Raw genomic sequence first — 26,225 nt, 5'->3', positions numbered from 1 at the left:
GGAAACAGGCATGCAGGGGCAGTTTCACCTGGCTACTGTAACACTCTTGAAGTGGTTTTTTTGACATTCCAGGGTGCAGCAGTACCCTGGTTGAGAACCACTGTTTTAGATCTTCGTGTCTGTGTACAGGCCCTAGTGATGATGCTACTCCCTGAACTGAATTAATCTCAGAAATGTTTAGAAGGGAATCCCTAAAGAGATTTTTTTCCCCTCCAAGAGCCTCCTTTTCTAATGTTAAATAAAGGAACGGTTCATAAATGGCTAAGCAGCAGCTCTGCAAAAAAGGATCAGGGGATTACAGTGGACAATAAGCTGAACATGAGCCAACAGTGTGCCCTCGTTGCCAAGAAGGCTAACAGCATACTGAGCTGCACTGGTAGGAGTGCTGCCAGCAGATCAAGGGAAGTAATTATTCGCCTATATTCAGCACTGGTGGGGCCATATCTAAAGTACTATGCCCAGTTCCAGGCTCCCCACTACAGAAAGGATGTGGACAAATTGGAGAGAATCCAGTGGAGAGTAAAGAAAATGGTTGGGGGCTGAGGAAACTGGACTTATTTAGTTCAGAAAAGAGAAGGTTTAGGTTGGGGATGTAATAATGGCCTTCAGCTACCTGAAGGAGGGTTCCCAAGAGGATGGCGCTAGACTGTTCTCAGTGGTGACAGATGACAGAACAAGGAGCAATGGTCCTGCATCAAGGGAACTTTAGGTTAGGTATTAGGGAAAAAAATTCTCACCAGACTGGGAGAAAAGCACTGGTTGTGGAATCTCTGTCCTTAGAGGTCTTTAAGACCTGGGTAGACAAATGCTTGGCTGGGATGATATAGTTGGGGCTGGTCCTGCTGTGAGCATGGAGGACTCAATGAATTCCAACCTTAATTTTCTATGTTTAAATGTATGAGTTGAGCAATAAATCATCCCTTTCATAAATCTCAGAAAAGAAAAGAAAGTTTGAAGGGGCACAGAATTATGTTTTTCTTTGATTGAAATAGTCAGTAATCCCAGGATGTAATCTCTTTATGCCTTGCTAGCCTCTGAAAGACAAGGCCAGCACATGCTCAAATAACTGAGAAGAATAGTGCTTTCATCCAACATATGCACAAAAGCTCACCTGACCAGTACCAGTACCTAGTCACTCCTAATTAAATTTGATGGCATTATCAAATATAAACCACAGTATTGCTCTATATTTCAAAAATAGACTTATGGTAACCATTTTTAATTTATACATGCTGTTATTGGTTATTTCATTGTTATGTCTATTGAAACAACCTCTGGGACAGAAAAGAGAACAGCTTAAATGCTATAATAGCTTTTCCTTTTACTTCTACGGCTCAGTCACAAATATGGAACACGTTTCAATTCACTTGTATTTCTCTGTTTATGAAATACTTAATCATATAGAAATAATTATCTCTCAAATAGTGATTTATTCAAGCTCTATGCCCTCAGTTGACAAGCAAACACAAATTCTTACTTTTATATTTTTTCAGTAAAAATAGGCAACAAAGCACAAAAAATACTTTTGCTTTTGAATTTTAAATATTCAACAGTACTCTTTGGTATATTTTATTTCTATTCCTCTCATTTTGACTGAATGAAAATTGGTGTGTCTCTGTGCGCACATGCACGTGTGTGCACCTCATCACATTCACCTACATTCACCTGAATGTGAATATAATAGGGAATATTTTTTACCATCTTTCCCCCTAATTTTTAAAGGGTTTGCTAAACACAGTTCTGCCTTAAAAATGAAGATGAAAAACATACAAAGGTCTCTTTTACATGCCTAGCTATTTTTACATTTGCAAACATCCTTCTGAATCTGTAGCTCTAACTTCCAGCCCCAACTCTAACTTCCAGGCTGAATGAGTGGTGCAGAGTGGTCTGCAGGCCTAATCTAGGATGGGGTGAGCATTCAAGGTCAATCTGTATGTGTGATCTGGCATACTAGCCCTGTCCTGCACATCAGAATATGGCCAAGATATGGACCCTGCACACTGGCCTGGCACCATGCATTGGATCTGGCCACAAAAGGACCTATGACGGGAGTGGATGTGGGCAAGTTGGAGAAAGTCCAGCGGAGAGCAACAAAAATGGTTCGGGAGCTAAGGAACATGATTTATGAGGAGAGGCTGAGGAAACTGGGTTCATTTAGTCTGCAGAAGAGAAGACTGAGAGAGGCTTTGATAGCAGCCTTTAAGTATCTGAAGGGTGAGATTCCAAAGAAGATGGAGCTGGACTGTTCTCAGGGGTGGCAGATGACAGAACAAGGCAGATGACAGAAAAATGGTCTCAAGTTTCAGCAAGGGAGGTTTAAGTTGGAAAAACTGTCTCACTAGGAGGGTGTAAAGCACTGGAACAGGTTACCTAGAGAGGTTGTGGAATCTCCATCCTTGGGGGTTTTAAAGACCTGGCTAGACAAAGCCCTGGCTGGAATGATCTTGTTAGGGATAGTCCTGCTTTGAGCAGGGACTTGAACTAAATGACTTCCTGAGGTTCCTTCCAACCCTAATTTTCCATGATAGGTATTCAATTAGAAGTTAGGTCTATGTGAGGAGCATTTGTTTTGCTAGGTGTATGTTAGCAAGTATAGCGGGGGAGGGAATTTAATAATGTGAATGTAATGTAAATACATGTAAAAATGTAAATGTAAAGGTGTATGTTAGCAAGTAAAGGGTTTTTTTAAGTTAAGAATACATACAAAAAATGTAAAGTAATCATGATTTTAAATGGTTTTACACAAATGTGATGTTAGAATCCAGCTCACTTTTTAGGAGGAAAGAGGTATCACCTAATCGAACATTATTTTTTATATGAATTTTATAGTTCTTAAAGGGTCCAACTTGTCAGCTCTGGAGACCTAATTTCTCTGTTTATTCATAGAAAATTTACAGCGTGATGAATAGTGTCATTACAGATTTCCACCAAATGTCCCACCAACGTGTTCTTCCCTGACTTTGGAGGGGCCACCTTTACAAAAAAGCAGGGAGTTTAGCATCCACAGCTATTTGATAGTTGCTCTCTTGGCTGAGACTGCCTGTAAAGGTGCTAATTAGTGGTCAATATGGACTTGGACTGATTTTTACACAATGAACTCGAGGCCAAAGACTCCATATCCCATCACAAATCCCCTGATCCATGCAATTCATACTGAGGATTAGACAATAGAAATGGTGCCATTACAGATTAGATCAATGATCCATCATAATTTCCTGGCAATAAAATTTCTAATAACAACATTTACATTTTTTCTACATTATAAGTAGTCTCACTCAGCAAGCAGAAAATGTTGCATTGTAATCAGTAAGAGGAATGTATAAACATTTGCAGGATATGGTGCACAGATTATGGCTGAGAACTCCACCATTGCTGGTTTGGAATGTTTAATTATTTACTAAACATAGACACTGGTAATATCTATTTCTTTTTCTTTTCTTTTCTAGATAGATAGATAGGTAGTCAAGAATTTGTAATGAGATAAATTCCTAAATAAAACATTTCTATTCAGACATATGTAGGTGTTCTTCTTAAAACAAGTGATTTTATTTTAAACCTCTAAATATTTAAAAGTACAAGAGGCATATGATGAGTAGGAACATTTGAAACAAATGTTTTCATTTAAATCTGTCTCTAAATATTTTAAAGTGAAAAGAAATCATAGTATTTCAAGTTATACTTATTGTTTTACAATATTTTTAGTGCTTTAAACCCATATGATTTTTGTTGTTTGCAAATGTTCTCTTACAAACCCAGCAGAGGAGATGATATATCAAGAACTGTGGCATTAATGTTACATGTTGTTTAGAAAAGTAGCTCTGTTTAATCTGTAAAAGAGTTAGCCTTCACTAAATTATCTGTTAACTGTATTTAGAAAGGAAATATAGCAGATTCCCATGGAATTTTTGTTAAATTAAAATGAATTTTATTTAGGTTTTTGTTTTCCTGCATTTATCAAACTAACAAGAACAATGTCCAAAACAACGACATTTAAGAAAATTGAAATGCAAATGGCTTCCAAAGAATGTCACTGTTTATGTGTGTGCTCTATAGATGCTAGCTTTTTGGGGTGAAGTTACTTTATAGGAAACTGCTTCCAAATATCATTCACATTAGTGGGAATGCTTTATTTCAGAGGAGTTGTAATCTGGAGGTTGGGTTAACAGCTGTATTGTTATGTCAGCGTAACTGTGTATTGATGTCAAGCTTGTAGGTTCTTTATCAGTTGTCTGCTTCAGCATATTCAGTCTAGAACAAACATCTTGAAGGCTACTTCACTTACAAAACTCCCTGTGGAGCTTAGCGTTCCTAGATACTATCAGGCAGTATCAATAGACAAGAGTATAACATAACTAATTGAAACCTTATACCTCTATCTGGACTATAGGTATTTGTGTAGCACTTACACTTCAATTATCTTCAGTGCTGCAGTGTATGACCTGGCAGAAATATGGGATCATTCACTTTTGTATAATTTGCTATAGCTGTCTCTCCAACAATGCTAAAACTAGTGTCAGGTTTTTCATAGCATAATGAGAAAAAACAGTGTGAGTCCTAAATTGTTGAAATGATATAATAAACATTCGTAAAAAAAAATAAATTCCAAAACAAACTTGTGTTGAAAATTATGTAATCTGAGGGGTGTGCCTCACCATAGCAGTGCGGCTGATGTGAGGATCCTGGAAGTAAGAGCAGTGGTGGCAGCACCAAGCCTCCCCATTCTTCCATGCCCAGTCCCAGCAGCTGGGCTGCAGGGGCCCCCAGGCAGAGGATAGCAAGAGGGGAGCCCCAAGCCAACAGCAGGAAGTCCACATCTGCCCCTGCCCTGCACACACATCTGGCGGGGCACATGCTCCCCCATATCCCCCTCCCCAGAAGTGCATACAACAGTGGGGAGTCAGCCCCCCCTGCTGTGCCCTGGAAGAGCCACCTGTGCTCCCTCCTGCTCCCTGGTTGGGCTTCATGGCCTCGCATTCCCACCTGGGCCCCAAATCCCATGCACTGTCCCAGCCCTCATTCTGCCCACACTCCCCCCGCTCCTCTGTTTTCCCCATATCACCTAAGCGCCCTCCCATAGACTTACCTGCAGGCAGCTGAAGAAGCTGCTCTCCACTGCTTGGCAGTATTGCTGGCAGTGTGTATGTGTGCGTGCACACATATGCATGTGGAGCCCCCTGTGTCCCGCTCTCCCAGCCCCCAGCAGCGCCTTGCAGGCTGGAACTCTGCCAGCCTACAAGGAGAAACCCACAGTTTCCTGTGTCTTTAAAAGAGAAAATCTGTGTTTTTCCATGTCAAACATGGCAAAAACCTATTGATAATTAACAAAATTGGGCTAATTTTGATACCTCTAAAATATCATGGGCTTGTAAGAATAACACTCAAGTGTTATACAGGAATAAATCTCTATATGCACAGAACACATTTGAAGGATTTGCAGCAGAAATGTAAAACAAGAACTGAAAAGAAACAAGTATAAGGAGAGAAAACGTATAGAAAAGCATGGGTGTTCACATGCATGCCCATGACTGTGAGGTATTCTATCAGTCACAAATGTTACTTCTCTCTTACTAGAAATACTTATTTGTAATAGAATCACTTTTTTTGCAGGAAAAATTACTATAACTTAAAGGAAAATAAGCTCAAATTCTGAACTCAAAAATAGTTTGGGAGCGTTTATGAACCCCCAAACTCAATGAATTGATACTAGAGTGGAATGGCTTAATACCAGACACTAGTTTCATTAGAGTGGTTTCCTTTATAATCAGGACTGGAATTTGATGTGTTACCTACAGGAAGCAGTTCACACATAAAGGTGAATTTTGGTGTACAAAATTGCTACATCTTGAAAGAGCTGATTGTTTATGCCTACAATGTTACTTAGACACTTCACATGAGCATTTGCATGTGTGTGTGTGAAAGATAGAGCAAGCATGCATGTAATTTTTTCACTTCTAATGCTCTGATATTTTACAGTACTCCAGTCCCAATTTTTCAGCTGTGAACAATAATGCATTCTATGTTCAGGATCTGACATATGACACTGTGAGATCGAGCCAGCAAAGGAGAGCAGCTGCTGTTCAGGCCATGCATCTGAATTCCCACTGCTCTCCACCTCAGCAGAGAGCCAAGTGATTCCATTTAGTGAAAGCAAACACATCCCATGAGTCTGCTGTAAACGTGGCTGGAGAGGAAGCAGGCCACATGGTTGTGTGAACAACCTATGCCAGAACAAAAAGCAGCTTTTCAGCACTCAGAAAGCAAGAGGGCTGAAGTACTGTTGTGTAGGGTTTCCTTGTACACTTTAAAAAATGTTAAAACTTAAAAGAAGAATGCATATGCAGTTCTCTTCATTAACATTCATTATCATTGCCTTTCTTTCTGTGGCTGATTACTATTTATAGAAATTCTCAGTAGAGTAAGGTGTTTTACCCAAGCATAAAAAGGGTCCTTGCAATATTTTAGCACCACATCATATTTTGTTTCTTTGCTACATATTTTGTTTCTTTGCTGCTTGTGAGCAACAGCTGTGTCTAAAAAGTAAATCAAGCAGAGCAAGACCTTGCTGATGATTGTCACAGCTGGCACGCATTTCTTCTCTATATAATCTGCGAAAATGAACTTGTGTCACTAACTGTAATAATGCAGTCTGGTGAGACATCATGATCTTACACCCAAACCAACCCTTTTAAAAGAAGAATGTAACTTATAGGCTCATAAGCTCTAATCACATCCTTAACATTGCTGTTTACCTTCCAGCAACATTATTTCAATCTGAACTTTTCAAAAAATTTATAGATTACGTTCCTTTTGTGTTTTTACACTCTCGGTGACACAATGATTGCCCGTGTTTGGGTTCTGTCCCTGAAAACAGTGTTTTGAGGTCTAGGCAAAATTGTTTAAAAAACTTCCTGAATGACCTTTCTTAAACAAGAGGGAGCCAGACTAGACTCTACCCTAATGTTTAAAGCACTTTCTGGTATGGGTTCTGTTTTCTGTTTCAGGGGACTACTTATATACTCAGGTCTGAATCCCTGTTTCCTGCTCCTGACCTTCTGGATCACGGTTCTGTCATGGTGACTGTCCATGTCTAGGCCCATTACAGACTTTGTCTTCTGAATGTCCAGCTCCTGATCTCCTGCCTCATGACTGTTCAGATTCTGGTTATACCCTGACACTCTGGAGGATGATCTAGAAAGAGAGGGAGACTTTGGTAGGGCGATACAGAATGACTAGGTACTGAGCAGGAAAGTATTTATAGCTAGTTTACAGTAAGGTTTATCCGTTTTACATTAGATAATCTTTGGACACAAACAAAAATAACCCTGGCATGAAGCACTAGAACTGAGGACTGCCTCTTTTCAAAGACTACCCTCATCACTGTGCTCCAGTGATGCCTAGTTGCTCTGACTGGGGCTTTTCTGGGCATGTGAAGAAGAGAAGCCTAAGTTTCAGCACTGGCAATGTTTTCAGTGCAAACACTTCAGATGTCAGCTGTTTTACTGCTTTTCAAAGCCTGGAAGAAAAAGGAAGGATAATCAGTATCTACTCCATCAGTGGATCTCCACTTGGGAGCATAGACGGAGGGAGAAAATAGTATTTAGGGGGGCTGGGCATGTGCGTGCTTGTGTGGGTGCATCCCACCCCCAGCAGGTAAGTCTATCATGGAGAAAGGGTATGGGGGTGCAGGTCGATGCCCCCACAGTGAAGGAGGGAATGGGGCAGGGACTGGGGGGAATGGGGCCCTGGGGCCGGGGCCAGTTGTGGGAGGCTCAGAGCCTGGGCAGCTCATCCAGGAGTGTGGGGGGCTCCTGTCACTCCACACACCCTGGTGGAGGCCCAGGAGGCATATAGCTCTATGAAATATTGAAATCTGACATATTTAATGGTTAGGGAGAAAAACATTTGAGAAACGGAAGTATCTAAATGCAGACAATTCTTTTATTAATATATGTATATATTAACATACACACCATATATATAAGAAGTGTGTGTGTGTGTGTGTGTGTATGTGTGTGTATGCACACCACAGTGCACCTCAGTGTGCATACACTTACCTCAGTCTTCAAAGCCAAGGTCAGTTCCTAGACTACTGCACCTGGCAGCATAGTTTGGGGAGGTGAGCAGCTGACAATGGCAAAATAATAGGTTGGGGACTATTTAGAAAAGCTGGACATATACAATCCATGGGGCTGGATACAGTGCACCCAAGGATGTTGAGGGAGATGGCCAATGTGATTGCAGAGCTGCTAGCCATTATCTTTGAAAACTCATGACGATTGGGAGAGGTCCTGGAGAATTGGAAAACGGCATATATAGTGTCCATCTTTAAGAATGGGAAGAAGGAGGATCTGGGGAACTACAGACCGGTCAATTTTACCTCAGTCCCTGAAAAGATTATGGAGCAGGTCCTCAAGGATTCCATTTCTAAACACTTGGAGAAGAAGGTGATTAGAAAGTCAGCATGGATTCTCCAAGGGGAAGTCATGCCTGTCCAACCTGATTGCCTTCTACAATGAGATGACTGGCTCTGTGGATGCAGGGAGAGCAATGGATGTGATATACTTTGACTTTAGCAAGACTTTTGATATAGTCTGGGGAAGATAATTTATGAGGAGGCTGAGGCAACTGGGTTTATTTAGTCTGTAGAAGAGAAGACTAGGTGGGGATTTAATAGCAGCCTTCAATTACCCGAAGTGCTTGAAGGATGGAGCTAGACTGTTCTCAGTGGTGGCAGATGACAGAAGAAGCAGCAATGGTCTCAAGATGCAGCAAGGAATATTCAGGTTAGATATTAGGAAAAACACTCTCATAAGGAGGGTAGTAAAACACTGAAACAGGTTACCCAGAGAGAGTGGAATCTCCATCCTTGGAGGTTTTAAGACCCATCTAGACAAAGCCTTCGCTGGGATGATATAATTAGGGATGGCCCTGCTTTGAGCAGGGAGTTGGACTAGATGACCTTCTGAGGTCTCTTCCAACCTTAATTTTCTATAATTCTATGACTCTAACTCAAGATTTATTACCCATCTGTAGCTGATACATTTTGTAGAATACCCAGAAATTTGGATTTTTTCCAGAACAAGGCTATTATTTTTATTTCCAGATCAGCGCACATTCCTTCCTTTCAATTAAAACTCTGAAACCAGCAGTCATTTAGTAGAGGAGTTATCATTATCAGAAGCTGTGCTTACCCCAGGTGTAGCTCACTCGCTGTGGTTTAGATTTATTGATCTCTGTGATTTCCAAAATGAAGGAAACTTGACTCCTTAATTTATTGGAGTAAAGTATCTTCAGTCATACTTTCCTTGGAAAGAAAAATTTGCAGTTGGTTTAAAAAAAAAAAGTAAAAATAACATTGATAGTCTAAGTATTGTTGTTCGATCATAAGGTAATATGCATATTAGGTCTGATTCTTAGCTTATGTATTAATGAAGAAACTACAAAAAATCAGGGGATCTATGACTATTCAGACCAGCTGAAAAACTGGCCTAACATTTTATTTAAATTGTTTACATTCATATTTGTAGGCATTGAGACCATATTGCGTTATCAAGTATACATGTTCATATTCCTCCATGAAGAAGATGAGCCTCTGTGGAAAGAAAATTCCATGAGAAATACCCAAGCAATAATTTCAGGGAAGTCATTGTTAAGAGGCATTTTGATTGCTTTCTTTGTTAACACCATAGGGTAAATCTGAGGTTAACTGTGATAATGAATTATTTTGGGAAAATTATTCAATATAATAAACCACAGCCAATAGATCAGAACAGGATGACTGTCTCATTAAGGAAGAAAATGAAAACTGGTCTTTCCCTTTTGGTTTGGAACTGATTTTTTTTTCCTATGGTAGAAAGAAGAGTGTTTTCTGCTTGCATTTTCTTAATTTATATTTCAGAAAAAATTAAAAATTGAGCATAAAAAAAATGTTAGGTTCATTAACCAAAAGACAGCCTTTGTCTTGAAAACAGGAATGATTATTATTTTTAAATTGGAATATGTAACACAAAATAACTCCAATCTAATATCCAACAACAGCAATAATGAGTCTACTGACTTCAGTAACCATTGATGTAAACCAAATATTTGTAAGTGAGTAATGCTTTCAAATTGTAGTTTTAAAGATTATATTGTTGGCAGTTTTGCTAAAGTTATTCTGTGTAGAATAAACATTTTCTTAGGCTTGGTATTCTAAAACTGAGAGTATTCTATGCCTGAGTTTATTCAGTTTTATGCCAAGAAACTGAGGGAAACACTGTCTTTAAAGGAACTAGTCCCGATGAATGGGTTCTTCGCATATATTAGGATTATGTATTTCTGTTTCTAACAGTACATGTAACCTCTATAACCGTATTTGTTTATCATTCAAATAGCTTGTGGTGTTATTTTTTATTCTCAACTTTACAAATTCATCCCTCTAATTGGGTAAATGTGCAGTTTTCCATTGTAAATCTTGGATAAGGTACTGTATTTTCATGCGTGGCTTCAGCCTCTCTGATGGTTCCAAATATATAGAGGCTCAGCAGCCCCAGACCTTTGGTAGATCTGATATGTAACATATAAATGATACTTACTTGATGGATGTAAAATATTACAGCTGAAATCATGTGAAACAAGAGGGAGAATTTTTTACATTCATTTTAAAATTTGTGTAATACCCACTGGTTTTCCCTCATCCCAGAATGTGTTACAGAATCTTTCATAAACCACAACACACGCCACAAAACAAACAACCCATGCGCACCTATTTTGATGGACTTCCAAAAAAAAAAAAAAAAATCAAGCAGGTCATTCTCCATCCTGCAGACACTTGAATCAGCATCTCAAATAAGCCCAAAGCTGGAACAAATTCTGACTAATAAAATAACATCAATTGACTTTATTTGTAATGCAACATAAATAAAATCCAGGACTATATATTGAGAGTACTGGGCTATGCAAAAGCAGACATGTGAAGAGAAACAAGTATTTTTCCAAAGGTTTTCAAATGATATAGCGATCTTTATTAACTTATTCCCACATTTGCTTACCAACATAATATTTGCAGAAGAGGGTTATTCTTTAAATGACTATCAAATATATAGTCAAATATGTATCATATAAATACACTATAGTAAAGTTAGCTTTAAATACTTTTGAAGAGCAGGCCCTCCCCCCACCTTTTTTTTAAAGTTGTGAGAATATGGCATGGCTTTTTATTTAATGCTACCAGACTGGATTTGACATGTTTGAATAGGATTGATTTGTTTCTATTACACAATTTGTAATAGCTATTAACAAAAGCTGGAAATGGTAGAATGGTAGAAAGCATAACTTAATGGATAAAGTATTAGATTAAGGCCTAAATCCAATTCTTTTGAACATTTGGGCCAGTTATAGACATTACATTTTTACTGATGTATGTGGTTGGAAACTGGTCTAAACCCATAAGATGACAGAATTTCGGACCATATAGATTGGTTTAAAAATGGTAGAACCTGGTCTAAGATAGACCAGGATCAATGTGCACTCAAACTTAATTGATTTAGATTAGACCAGAGAATAAAACTTCTGTACCAGATCCTCTATTGATTCACATTAGGTCACTGTCTGCTGGCATCCCAGGTTCCTTTTCAGCCCCCTGCTAGTGTCCCCCTCACAGGGAGGCATGATACCCCCATGCTCAGCTGCTTCAGCCAAGTGCCCAGCCACCCCTGCTCTCAGAGCAGAGTCAGCACAATGGCTTATGACGATGGGGAGTGAAGGGGAAGGGGTTCTCGGTCATGCCCTGCAGCCCAGGAAGGCTGAGACTGCACCCACTTACGGGGGGCATAGGAGTCCCTGGGTGGGTGTGTTCAAGCATACCCAGGGACTCCAGACCTCTGCCTCCCCCAACTGGGTGCAACCCTAGGGAGCACACCTGCGCTGCAGGGGATGAGTGAGCTTTGGTGCCTACATTATCTGACTGCAGCTGACATGCCTGTTGCTGACAATGATATGGGGGAGGAGGAAGGGGTGATTGGCAGTGCCCTGCAGCCCGGTCAGGATCCCTGGGGTTGTGCCCACTTGTGGGGAACATGGGGATTGATCCCCAGTGGGTGTGCAGAAGAAGTTTGATTAATCAGTCTAACTTAAATTAGACCCCCATTCCCCCCCTATAAGTAGGTGCAGCCCCAGGGAATATGAATGGGCTGCAGAGAATGGACAAGCTTGGGTACCTCCAATGTCTGACTGCAACTAACAGATGCCTGTGACTGACAATTACAGTGGAGTGGGGTATGCTTCCCTGTGCCCAGCAGCCAATCAGGGTGGTCTGGCTGCTCAGGTGTGCTCGGCTCCACTCAGCTGTGCTCAGCATTGTCCAGGGAGCTCCTGGAAGACATGCAAAAGCGTCCCCAACCTGCCGGCTGTGGCCCATGCTGGCAGCTTGTATGCCCACCCCCACTCCGTACCCCACCAAAAGGTTAATGTGTGCTCTGCTCTCTCCTGGGCCAATGCTGCTTACAGAAACCTACATAAGTTTGATCGATTCTGCCTCGGGCTTTTTGAACATCTGTACTTAGGCTGTGCACCACTTCTAGATCCTACTCTCCCTGTACAACTCACCTTGCTCTTCTGCATGTGTGTAGAAGGGATCTGTTGCAGCCACTTGTGCTCTGTAGTGGTCCTAGGCAAGCATGTAAACTTCTTGTAAGTCTCTAGAATGCTATCCACAGAAAAAAAAAAAACCAAACAGCACAAGATGGGAAGGGGAAACAAAAGGACCTCCTACCTTTTAGCTGAATAGCTTACTAATTAGGGCACTTATCTACAGAATAGCACCCCCAGTTTCTAGCTCCCATTTCCCATGTCCAGGAGGACTTGAAATTATATCTAACATTTCAGCAAAGTGGAAAGGAAGTCTCTGGCAAGAGTACCCTTCAGTCACTTAGGTGAAGCTGATCTACTGGGTAGGCAACAGGGAAAGGTGTGTGGGACCAGAATGAGAACAGAACAGAGGGAGCGTGGCTCAGTATGATAGCTACTGCTTGGGACTGGAGTCTTGCTGGGTTCTGATCCCTGTGAGGGAAAACCTACCTCATTGCTGTCTACCTATTGTTATCCACTGACTATAAATGAAAAATGGGTTGAACATAGTTCAGAGGACAGTTTAAATGCAAACAGAAAACTCTTTACTACATTCAAATAGTTAAAATATCATTTTTTCCCCCATGTTTTGCACAACATCTACAATTTGGTCTATGTTACCAGTTAGTGTCTATTTAATTATCTGTGTGTATATATCTATATATATCTATAGATATAGATAATTCTATATCTATAGATATATAGATAGATAGATGTGAGACTGACAGACAGAATGTATGTTTATGTTAAAAATGTAGCCAGTAAAAACTTTTTTTTTATAAAACGTTGTGAGTATTGTGATGAGTGTTTTGATTTTTCTTCTTGTTCTTCCAGTTCCCATAATTGTTTTGATGTGGATCTAGAATAGCACCTTATGACCTAAAACTTTATAGAAAGTCCAATCAAAATAATATGGTAGAACTAGACAAACTGACAACATGACTTGAAAAGAAGTGAGGTTTGCAAAACCTTGTTTTGCACAGCTTGTCTGATGGTCTGTTCTGTCAAGGGGGCCAAGCTCAGAACACCCACTATAGTCATTGTACGTTCCAATATGTATGATGGATTCTGTCCTAAATAGCTTTCTTAATGGCTTGAATAACTACTACTATGGACCTCACAAGGTCAGTGCAGCTGTTTTAAAATGTCTTTAACATCTTTATCATCTTCTTTCCTATCTTGGTTTTTGGACACTATTAAGGTATTTATTGTACTCGTGAGAAAGATTTAGTAATAACTGTATTTATGATTGTGATTTATTTTATTGTATGTAATGGTCTTCAATATATCAATCCATATATAAACAGCTCATTACTGTGGCCACCCAGGTGCTATGAAACTGCTGTTTCTTGCCTTACATTTAACTTGCAAGGTCTTTGGGATGGAGGCTCTTTCCATTATGTCCCTAACACAATGGGAGTGAAGCCTCTTCATCATTCCATCAGGCTATGTTGTTTCATGGAGAGTGAACAAAGTAAGCAATCACGATTTCCTATGCCTGTGGCCCCAAAACTGTGGAATCTGGGAATAGTGGAAGTCCATTTTGGAGTCCATAATGACAGAGGCCCTAAAATGTCTCAGGAAGAGCAAACACAAGAAGGTATTCTTTGACATGGAAAGGAAAGGGAAGAGGGAGGGAATTCCCTAGAGATGATTCTTGTATTCCCTTTTCAACTGTATAGATGGACTTATCATTGTACAGGCAGCAGGGAAAACATTGGCCTTTCCACCCAATAGACAGATGTCTAAGGAAATAGGCATGCAGTTTGACCAATACACCTGCAATTCCAGGACACACTGGGAGATGTAAATGTACTCCCTGCCATAGGCAATATAAATCCTGCTGGATTCCTCTGGACTCCAGAACGTCACCAGAAGCCAATCATAGAATCATAGAAAATTAGGGTTAGAGGGGACCTCAGGAGGTCATCTAGTCCAACCCCCTGCTCAAAGCAGGACCAGCCCCAACTAGATCATCCCAGCCAAGGCTTTGTCTACCCAGGTCTTAAAAACCTCCAAGGATGGAACTTCCACCACCTTTCTATTCCAGTGTTTTACCACCCTCTTTGTGAGAGAGTTTTTTCTAATATCTAACCTAAACTTCCCTTGCTGGAACTTGAGACCGTTGCTCCTTTGCTGTGTCATCTACTAACCCAGAGAACAGTCTAGCTCCATCCTCTTTCGAACCACCCTTCAGGTAGTTGAAGGCTGCTATTAAATCCCCTCTCAGTCTTCTCTTTCTTAGACTGAATAAGCTCAGTTCCTTCAGCCTCTACTCAGCAGTCATGTGCCTCAGCCATAGAAGGAAATAATCACTTCCCTCGATCTTCTGGCAATACTCTTATTAATGCAGACCAGTATATAGTTATCTTTCTTGGCAACAAGGGCATAGTGTTGGCATATATGTAGCTTATTGTCCACTGTAATCCCTAGGTCATTTTCTGCAGAGTTGCTGCTTAACCAGTTAGTCTCCAGCTTGTACCATTTCATGGGATTGCTCTATCTTAAGTGCAGGACTTCATAACATTTCTTTTGGTCCAATCCTCCAATTTGTCAAGGTTTGTCTGAATCCTACCCCTACCCTCCAGCCTATCTACTACTCCCCCCAGCTTCATGTTATCTGACGGTGCACTCCCTCCCATCTTCCAGGTTGTTGGAGATATTGAACAAAACCAGTCCTAGGATCAACCCCTGGAGCACTCCACTTGATAACAGCTGCCAACTAGACATCAAGCCATTGATTACTACCCTCTGAGCTTGATGATCCAGTCAATTTTCTAACCACCTTACAGTCCATTCAGCCATCCTGTACTTCCTTAGCTTGCTTGCAAGAATATTGTGGGAGACCCTATCAAAAGCCTTGATAATGTCAAGGTATAACATGTCCACTGCTCTCCCTGCATCCACAGAACCAGTCATATCATCACAGAAGGCAATCAGGTTGGTCAGTCATGGCTTGTCCTTTGTGAATCCATGCTATCTGTTCCTAATTACCTCCTTCTCCTTCAAATGCTTAGAACGTGTGGAACTCTGCTGGAAAGTTTCTTCCTGGAACATAAAATAATTATGCAGCAGACCTCCATCCTTCTGATGTCTCAGCAGCCACCAGGTTTGGTCTCATCATAGTTTTGTTATCAGGGTCCTAAATGCTCTGTTAACAATATGTTGAGACAAAATTATAGGGTATTTCAACAGCTTGTAATTCTTGCTGTTTGTTACAGTGAATATGTGTTGATGATGACACAAGTTAATTTTATATCCATTGGGTAGCTAAATAATGAGACATTATTTCCATTGTACACGACATCTTGGGTTAGAGTAAAATGTGTTAATTCTGTTATGCTGTCTTGTGTTAATGTCTTGATTCACTTGTTTCAGTATTATGGATCTTACAAGGTCAGTGCACCTGTTTTAAAACAATTATTTTGTGACTTGATAATCATATTGAACCTTTTTTTAGAAAAGGTACTGCTTCATTGTTGTGTTTTGTTCCTTGGAAAAATATCACCCTTTTGTTGGCAATGAAAAAAAAATGGAGATCACATTTCTATATTAATAAATGCATATGATATGCAGATCTCTCTCAGTTCAGTAGAAGCTTTAACATTTCTTTTAATGCAATGATGCTTTGTGTGGAGGAGCTCTTCAACAATAAAAGAAAGCTAAAAACATATGCCTGGAAAAACAACAATTCCTTGCATTCTTTCTGCCTGGCTAGTACCAAAAGAAAACATCCTTAGAGGGAAATAGAGTTGCAGAAAACAATCCAGTATGAAAAGAAAACTGCACAACATGGAACCACGTGGGATAGAAAGTTTCTTGTATTTTACTAGATTTAGACCTAAAGCTTCCAGTGCACCCAGAAGCAGCTGCATGTTTTATACAGAATCAGTATTGCATTGTTTTGGGCAATAAATGAACCATTCATCACATTTATTATTGTAGTGCATGGACTGATACAAATTCATAAATCAATTCTTTTTTTCTTATGATTTTCTACAGATTTGGGGTTACACACACCAGTATACTGCAATTTGCAGGGTTGTTGAAAGCTTTATACAGGTCTGAATATTGTTCCAGTTCTTTAAATTCTAATGAATTATATTGACCCTATCTAAAGGGGGGGTCTTTAGGTTACACCTACTTTACGTAATGCTTATTTACTTCCTTTTTCAGGAAGTAGTACTTACATGGGAAAAGAAGTAGAATAAACACACAAGTTAGATGCAGCTAAGTTTGCTCTATACAACCTAAAAAAGTTTGCTTGAGGGAAGCACCCTTCTGTTTCAGATAAAAGAGCTCATTCTCCAAAGCTAGGGGAAAAAGCTGTCTTCACCAAATAAAAGGTCTAATGACCCTTGTAAAGAGAGCCATATTGTGATGCTGCAACATGATTATAGAGTAACAGCTGCTTTGTTTTCTTGCTGTCGTTTCAGTAACAGGAAAACAAGGTGTTCTGTAATAAACCGCAGAACTTTTTTTGTAAAGGTTTATGGTCCCTCATACGATTCCGCAAAAGAACCCTGAAGATTATTCAGTAAAAGCCATAATTAAAGTGAAGTGATTTTTTTATTTCAAATTGTCATATTAGCTGGGAGAATGGGGTAGGAAAAAATTGAAAGGAGGTTGTTCCTTCTATGCCAACATTTTTCTTTCTTAAAAGTTATTGCTATGTGTTCCAGGTCAGAAGGGAATGAAGCATACCTCACAGTAAGAAAACAGACTTGAGGCCAGATTTTGAATTGTCCCCGCACAGAAGAAAGTGATGGAGTATCCAAGGATCCACCCTTCTTGTGTGGTCAGTCTTAGTGAGAGTGCCTCTGCTCCCATGCTTCAGGGGCTTAAAAACACTGTACTGATTAACTTAGAAGTTGACCACAAAACATAAAATATAAAATTATACAGGATACTGAGTGGTAAGGAGAGTAGAAATCAAGAAATGTCTCTTAAATTGGTTGGACATAATATTTTGTGTTGCCATCTTTCAATCAAAAGAGAGATTCATTTACATGGAAGCCTGTGGAACTCATTGCCAGAAGATATCATTGCTGGCCACCAATTTAGCAGGATTACAAAAGGATGCCTATCTATATGCATGGCAGAAACAAGTCCAAATTATAATTTAAAAATGATCAAAAATCAAGTGTTTTGGAAAGAAACCATCATGGCTCAGGGCATAATCTAACTTCCAGCTACTTGAGTAAGAAGGAGATGTTTTTGGGATTAAGTCGTCCCCCAACTACTTGTCTAATTCAGAGTTTCTTGCACCTTTTCTCTAAAGCAACTCTGCGTCAGAAGTCTTGACTAAATGGATGTCTCTCATGATCCATTTAGGAAATGCCTTTGTCCCTGTGGCTTTTGGCTGGATTGGCAATGAGCTACATAAGCTTTCGACTGAGTAAAAGTAGTTTGAGTAGCACCTGACAGCTGCACACTGTCCTATGGGAAATGACATGGTGATTACATTTGTGGGAAAATATTGGTTTTGCTTTCTAAAAAATTGCTGTGCCTGTTCAAAGTTAAAATTCCCTCAATTCTGCTCTCTCCTATCAACATTTATCAACAAGTTACTGTATAAAAACAGCTAAAAGTACACTTAAGGCTAGATTGTGAAATGTCTTCATGCCATGCTAAGAAGGCCAACACTAGCATGAAGAGGGCAGCAGCAGCTAGTAAAGCAGACAGACTGCCTTCTCATGGCACGCTCATGGCCTAGTTTTGCCAGTAGTTAGGCAGAATTCTATTTCCCTTTATGGTGGCTTTCTAGTTATCTCTCCTGCCATTTTGACCCTGGCTTTACACTTTGGGTGGTAAGCATGCACACGTAGACTGACCATGTGTGGCAAGCCTACTCCCTGGCTGACGATGTGTGCAATTCTTAAAACATAAGTCCCAGAAAAATATGGAAGAAGAGCTCTCCCATATTTTAGCTTCAGTAGCAGAATAATTAAGGCACTCATCTAGGAAGCCAGAGAACAGGGATCCTGGTTTTCTCTGATAAAAACTAAACAAACAAACCCCAATTTTCAGTAAAACAAATTAACCCCAAATCTACATATTTCCATGATTTAAATGACAGCGTGGTGACAGTGTGGTCTGGAGCTGGGGAAGAGCCACAATCCACTACCCGCACACCCCGGGCAGGGGCATGTAGACAGTAAATTGCAGCTCTGTCCCGCTCTGGACCATGCTGTCACTGCTGCAAGATCTCAGCCCCAGCCCCAAGCAGCTCCCTACCCAGCTGCATGCCTGGCCAGCACTGCTGAGACCAGTCTCCATGAACCCCTGCTTCCCCATTCCCGGTGTCACCATGGAAACCAGCTACAGCGACATAGGCAGGGGCTGCTGGGAAATGGAGGCCAGCCACTGGCTGGATCTCCCATTTTTTCACCCCTGCTTTAAGGGATGTTGCAGGAAGCTGCATGGGGGTGGCAGGTAGGAAACAGGCTAGCTGCCAACAGACAGACCGATAACAACAGGATAGGGGCTGCCCCTATGGGTGACTCTTCTGGGAGCTAGCTGCAAGCAGTAAATGGAACAAGGGGCATTTATGCTGCCCAGGAGTAAAGAGCTACAAGCAGCTCAGCCAAGCCGCCACAGAGAAGGGCAGGCTAGCCATCAGGGCAAAATAGAAACCCCTATGGGTGGCTGGAGACACACCTGACAAGAAGAGGTGGGGTTTTGGAGGCACATAAGGCCAGTGCCTGAGAGCAGGTGGTCAGTTGGGCTCTGCAGGCAGCAATAGGAGGAGGTCCTGAGCAGGGGGGCTGCAAAGAGGGACTGAGCAGCACCCAAGTTGTCCCTGAGAGATGCAAGGAAAGGGCTAAGTGGGACTTATAGCCTGTAGGGGGAGTTACTGGCTCAGTGTGGGGAGAGTTTTTAGGTATACAGCTGAAAGACTTGCATTTTTGTTCTGATTAAGTACTAGAGGCCCGGATGTGGTTGATAGGGGAGGGAAGGAGCCATAGGAGTGCTTGAGGGGCATGCTAGGTTTTGAACCCTGCCAGGGGCAGGGCTACAAGGCACAAGCAAGCTGAGGCCAAGAGGGCTAGGGCCTGAGCCCTGAGTGGGCAACAGAGGTGGCCTGAAGCTGAGAGGGCCAGAGCCTGAGACCAGAGCAGGAGACAAGAGTGACCTGAGACCATCAAGAGGCTGAAACTGAAAAGGTCAGACCAGAGCCAATGAATCTAGGCTACCAGTCTACAGCCAGAGTAACCTGTAGGGTAAGGTTAAGAAGGCTGAAACCTATAGAAGGGAGTAACTAGCAACTGAGCTATATCTGCAAGTCATGGGCATGACTGTAGCGAGGGAAGGAGGCCACAAATAGTCCTCAAATTAGCTGGTGCCTGGGGGCACAGACAGTGCTAGGACTGCCTCACTTAGTGCTTCTGGGGCAGGACTGGGATCAGCTGGGTCGGGAAGGCTCCCACTGGTCAAAGAGAAAATAAGGGCTCACTCTGGAACCCTGGGGCAGCCTCCCTATTTACAATCACATAATTTTATCAAGGCATGGTAGGTGAGTGGAAGGAGAGTGTACCTGAGGGGCCAGAGCATGGCAGGAGCCATGTGGCCACCAGAGGGTGTCATGGCCACCTCTGAGGCTTGGTCCTGCCACAGTCTTGCTCCTGTATCTGTCTGCATCTCTCTCCATTTATGGCCAGTGGTGAGGAGGAAGAAATAGGGTTGAAGAGTAGATGGAATAGAAGATGTTTTTGTGGTCATGTTGACTTGATAATCATGTATCAAGTGTTTTGGACACCTGCACAGTACCTAAAGACATGAATAAGATTTTTTTCTTTCAACAAAAGGAAGAAGTTTCAAGAACATTTGGTTTTGTTGTGATCAACAACATCTAGAACATTTTATTTTCCTATTATTTTTAGAGCATTATGGGAGAAGCTGCTTTGATTGACTACTTTTTTGTTACCAGGAACAAGCCAGTCTTTCTATACCTCAACAACAGTACTCCATTTTCTCTCTCCTGTTGTTGTTATTGTTTTCAATTTGTAAGTATATTGAGGCAAGGACGGTCCTTCACTCCATGCTTATAGTACAGTTCCTACCACCATGAGGTACCAGTCTAAGAACCTCTAGACACTTCTATAAATATAAATAATAAACTATTAGAGTTGTGCTTTTTTTCTGATGACTGAGGTTCAAGTGGTCCTTAGGTCTGTTTCTAAAGAACTGGGGAACTCCCCCCCCACCCTCCAATAATAGTTGTTTTTTCCAGGTGCAGCCACTCTCCATTTTAAACCATTGTGGTAGGGTAGGTGATGTGTAGTTGGGTGATTTGTAGTGATGTCAGGAGTGAAGCAACAGAACTTGCAGAAAACTAAGAACCTTTGCTAGTATGTCTAGTGAAACAGATGCTAATTGTTTTGTGTGCATTATTCACAGATAATGAAAAGCGAAATTTTGACATAGAGTTAATTACAAAAATAGGAATGCATTAAAATAGCTAATTACTAGCCATGTAAACTGACAAATGGCAGTTTCCTAGTTTCTCAATTAATGAGCTGCATCTGAAAGCCTGAATTAAAACCCCATTCTAAAAAATTAAATCAAACCCCACAAAAATAACTTAACTTTGTGATAAGCACTCACAGCACTACGATATTTCATTTAATTCTTTTCCCCATCATTAATGCTTCTTCAGCCCCATAAAAGTGAGTAGTTTTAATACATCACCTATTTTGGTTGTTTGTTAAATCTCCTACTTTGTTTTCATTTTTTTGGATATCACAGCAGGGCACTTCTCTCCATGAGATCCAGTAAGCATAAGGAATATAAAGAGAATATGCACAGCACCCAAAACTTTCCCTTGGAGAGATCTCCTCAGAGGCAAGTCAGCAGATGAACAAAAGAGACACAATCAAACAAGGTTCAGTGCGGCACCTTGCAGACTAATTTAGAGAGGAATGAGCCTACAGTCTACTTCATCAGGCACTTTGAAACAGAAGTTAATGACAATAAAAGGACCTAATTCCTCTTCCCTCTATATTAAAGTTACTTTATTTCAGGGGCTGTGCAATTCTCATTAAGAAGAACACAAGGTATATCCTAAAGCTGATATGGGCAATTATCTTCCCTAAGTATGTCACTATGTGCACTAATTGAGGACAAACAAAACAATTATTTCCAAGAAGAGGGAAAGCTGCCTATGGTATTTGTTATTTTAGACTCAAAATCTGTTCTTGGCAGATAAAGGGGGAAAAGGTAACTTGGTTTTGCTGCTGTATTGTTTTAAGATAATATTCCTGATGACCTAATGAAAGTGATATGTAAAACGTGTCAAAGAGAATGCCTTGTTGCCAGTGCCCCCAGGGATGGTCTCCTTTTCCTTCTTTCTTAGATAGGAGTGACAATACATCATCTTGTATTGTATGAGGGGTATGAAGGAAGGAAAGCAATATAATATCTAAAAGTACTGATCACGAATGCCTTGTGATATGATTGTAATAAAGCTTTAATAGCACATACTTTTAATTATTAAAAGTGCATGAAGATTATTATCCTGTATCTTAATAACATGAATTTTCCAACAGTGTATCTGCCACTTAAGGCCACGGCATGTCTACGAATGGTCTAACACCAACCAAAAGGAAGGTCAGCTCATATCTTGATAGTTTAAAATGTGAAAAGAGGCAGTTGTCATTTTGCTCAGGCAGCACTGGCGTCACATTGGAAATGCACACATTAATGTATTTCTTGACAGCTTGGAAACCCAATTCTTTTCTGTACAGTTGTAGGATTCCCTGCATCTTGTAGTGATTTTACTACTTGAGGAGATTTTGCCTCTGAGTAGCATCACCTGCTTTAAACCCCAATTTTACTTCATTTCCAAAACTTAAGTTGGTAAATAGAGATGTAATGGCAGGGAAAAAAAGACTGCACCAATAATTTCAGGGTAAGTAAACTGAAAGAAAAGGAGCAAGTCAGATCTGGGCTTATTCTAACTTTCATCCATTTACAATGGCTGTTTTCCATAGCAGCAGGAAGTCAGTGATATAAGTGGAATTTCCTCAAGCAAGAGTAATAGGATAATAGAGGTCAACATCTGAAGATTTGAAACGACCTTAAGTGAGATCAAGGATTTGGTTTACCAGGGGGTTAGACTTGCTTTTTATTTTGCAGCTAGTATAAATCTTCATTACTTTATTCTAGAAATAGTGAAACACTTGCCAGTAGAACTTTTGCCCTGACAATTCATTTTATATTAACTACTAACATTTCTGTTTCGACTGGTGGTTGCTGAGTGTAATAAGTGTATACTTTATACAGCATTCTCAGACCTATGGTGAAAGTGGTTATCCAAATACAACATATTATATAAATTATAGCCTCAATGTATAAACTCCTTCCTTGTCTAATAGTGGTTTAGCTAGCCTGGCAGCATAGAAGTTTAAAAGGTCATATCTGCATCCTTGCATTGGTCACCCATATCACAGGTAGCAGAACAGGAGGGGAAGCAAACTGTACTGCTTCCACATTCCTACTAACACAGATGGCAGGAGGTAGAACAGAGACAAAGAGCTCCACTCTGAGCAAACTACCAAGAAAAATAGCTAGGCCAGCCAACCAAGGAACATGCACTGTCTCACCAATGCATAGTTTACTCCCTCCACAGAGTAGTAGGAGGGATCATGACTTCACTCCTTGAACATTCCAGCAATACTCTTTTACTCTGAACTCATGGTGAGGCCAGCGCAGAGTCCATCACTAACTTTTCAGTTATGGAGAATTGTAATGACCACGCTATTACCACACATACAATGTTAAAAGCCATCTCTTCTCACCAATAAGTGGGCACGTCTACCTGAGATGCTTAGTGCAGAGTAGACCAGCTCTGCAGTAAATGCGAGGCATCTACACATGGGGGTTCCTCAGACAATAAGATGGATATTTGTCAGCAGTGTGCCCTTGTAGCTAAGAAGGGCATACTGGGCTGCATTAGTAGGAGTCTTGCCAATAGATCAAGGGAAGTAATTATTTCACTCTATTCTGCACTGGTGAGGCTATATCTGGAGTACTGTATCTGGTTTGGGGCTCAGCATTATAGAAAGGATGTAGACTTTAAATAAAAAAGTCAATGCGGGGGGGTGTGTATCTCTCTCTCTCTATATATATATATAGATATATACACACACACACACATTACACACGTATATGTATGTATGTGTGTGTATATATATATATCTATACACACACACACATTTCACATACACACCCTGCATTGACTTTTTAAAAAAGTTTTCTTTAAAAAAAATCTATTGGGTATGTCTATATTTGCATATTAATAAGATGCAATAAATTACAGTACTTCTCTCACCAGAGTTTACTGCTTCCAGGTACGCTCTCTCCATGTGCACCAAGGACTGCAACACATTGAGCCAGGTCAGAGCAGCCCCAGCTGGCAGAGGGCCCCAGGGGTCAGCCTGCCAGCCCGGGGCTATGCCTCCCAGCTCAATGAGCTACAGAGGGGATGGCATGAGGGTGCTTCAGTGTGGGGCTAGCTGGCAGGCAGCTCCTGCACTGAAGCACCCTCATGCCCCAGCTAAATGGAGCAACATCTACACATGCATTACTGTGGAGTAAAAAACTCTAATACATATATTACAGATACGCCGATATATCAGTCCGATATTGGATCAGTATTGATATTAAAAAAATTGTCAATATAGGGGTGGAGTTGGAGCCGGGGCCAGAGCCGGGGTCAGAGCTGGGGCTGCGTGGAGCTTTTCTTGCCAGGGGCTTGGCTCGAAGCAGGCTCTGGCGGTGCTGGAAGGAGGCTGCAGCCACCCAAAATTTCACCACAGCTCCGCTCCCAGCCCCATGCTGCTGCAGCCCTGGCTTTTCCCGGCACTTCGGTGGAAGCAGGGCATTTAGCCAGGGGTGGGCTGGGTGGCAGTGCAGGGCTGGGAGCAGAGCTGTGGCAAAATGTGGGGTGGCTGCAGCTTCATCCCAGTGCTGCTGGAGCCCACTCTGAGCCCAGCCCCCAGCAAGAAAAGCCCCACGCAGCACCAGCTCCAGCTCCACCCCGCACCTCCTGCCTGCCCTATGCCATGCAGATCCAAGAGCACATGCAACCCAGGAAGGTGGGAGTGGGGGGCAAGTAGTGGTGGGAGCTGCTCCCACCCCATGAACCCCACCTTTGTCTTGTGCCTCCCATACCCCAGCTGGGCAGCACCTGCCCCTGCCTCCTCCCTCAGCACAGGGGGCATTGATCTTTGCCCCCACCACTACGGACTTACCACCTGATGGCAGCTGTATCAGATAGTTATTGGCCGATATGCCTCCTTAAAAATCAGCCATCGGTATCAGCCCGTGTGTGTGTGTGTGTGTGTGTGTGTGTGTGTGTGTGTGTGTGTGTGGTTTTCAAGTAATCTGCAAACCTGGGGGACACAATCAACTGGAAGATGAATATGAAGAAACAGTGTGATGAGGTTGCCAATTCGGCATTGGCAAGGCCTCAACTGGAGTCCTGTGTCCAGCTCTGGGCACCGCATTTCAAGAAAGATGTGGATAAACTCAAGAAGGTACAAAGAAGGACCATGTGTATGGTCAAGGGCATGGAGGGTAGGCCCTATGAGGAAAGACTCCAGGAACTAGGCCTGTTCAGTCTCAGTAAGAGAAGGCTGAGAGGCGACTCGATAGTCACCTACAAGTACATCGGGGTGAGCACCAGGAACTAGGGGAGAAACTCTTCAGGAAGGCACCTCAAGGGAGGATGAGGACCAATGGGCATAAACTAATAGAGGGTCAATTCAGGCTAGACATAAGAAAAAAAACCTTTTTCTCTGTAAGAGTCACCAGAATCTGGACCACACTCCCAGCTGAGGTGGTGCAGTCACCCTCCTTGGAGGTGTTCAAGATGAAGCTGGACAGGCACCTTGGTGAGCTTGTCTGAGCCCAATAACTTCCTGCCCATGGCAGGGGACCGGACTTGATGATCTTACATGTCCCTTCTGGTTCTATGATTCTAAGAAACCTACCGAACAAGGCTCACTTTTATGAGGTAAATTGGATTGTCTCTTTAGATAGAATGACTGTCATTATTGTTCCTTCCAGGATAATCTTTTGTAAAATGCTTTTGGTTTTCCAAACCCTTCCTCTGCCCACACTTCATATTCTCATCAATCTGGATGATATTCTCATCAATCTGCCCCTAGGACGGCAGTCCTCTGATCCTTATGGACGCTAGATGCTAGAGCAGCATGAAATTATTTATAAATAATAAATTCATTCACAGGAAATGCATTACTTAAGGCTTTATATAATTTTGTACTATACTTTGAGCACTCTTCTCAAAGAAGAACATAAAAATATATTTGAAAACTTGAAAAAAAACACAATCATTTTTTAATTTAGGAGAGAAAATGTTAGGTTTTTTGGGGTTTTTTTAATAAAAAAAAAAGAAAGAAATCCCAGTTACCCTGTAGTCCATTGAGGGACCTGTACTTTAGAACAAGATGTTGGCTGGGAAACTTTGCAGCTGATTGTCTCCACTTTCACATGGAGGTGCTGATGTTGCAAAGGGAACATAGAGAACAATGTGCAATCTAGGAGGACATGATCTGACCACGTCAGCAAGCATTCACAGCAAGAGAAAAGCCCTT

Source organism: Alligator sinensis, unplaced genomic scaffold (assembly GCF_000455745.1).
Source record: "Alligator sinensis unplaced genomic scaffold, ASM45574v1 scaffold1029_1, whole genome shotgun sequence".
Classification (NCBI taxonomy): Eukaryota; Metazoa; Chordata; order Crocodylia; family Alligatoridae; genus Alligator; species Alligator sinensis.
The sequence above is the reverse complement of the archived record's forward strand: the minus strand, read 5'-3'. Positions refer to the sequence as shown.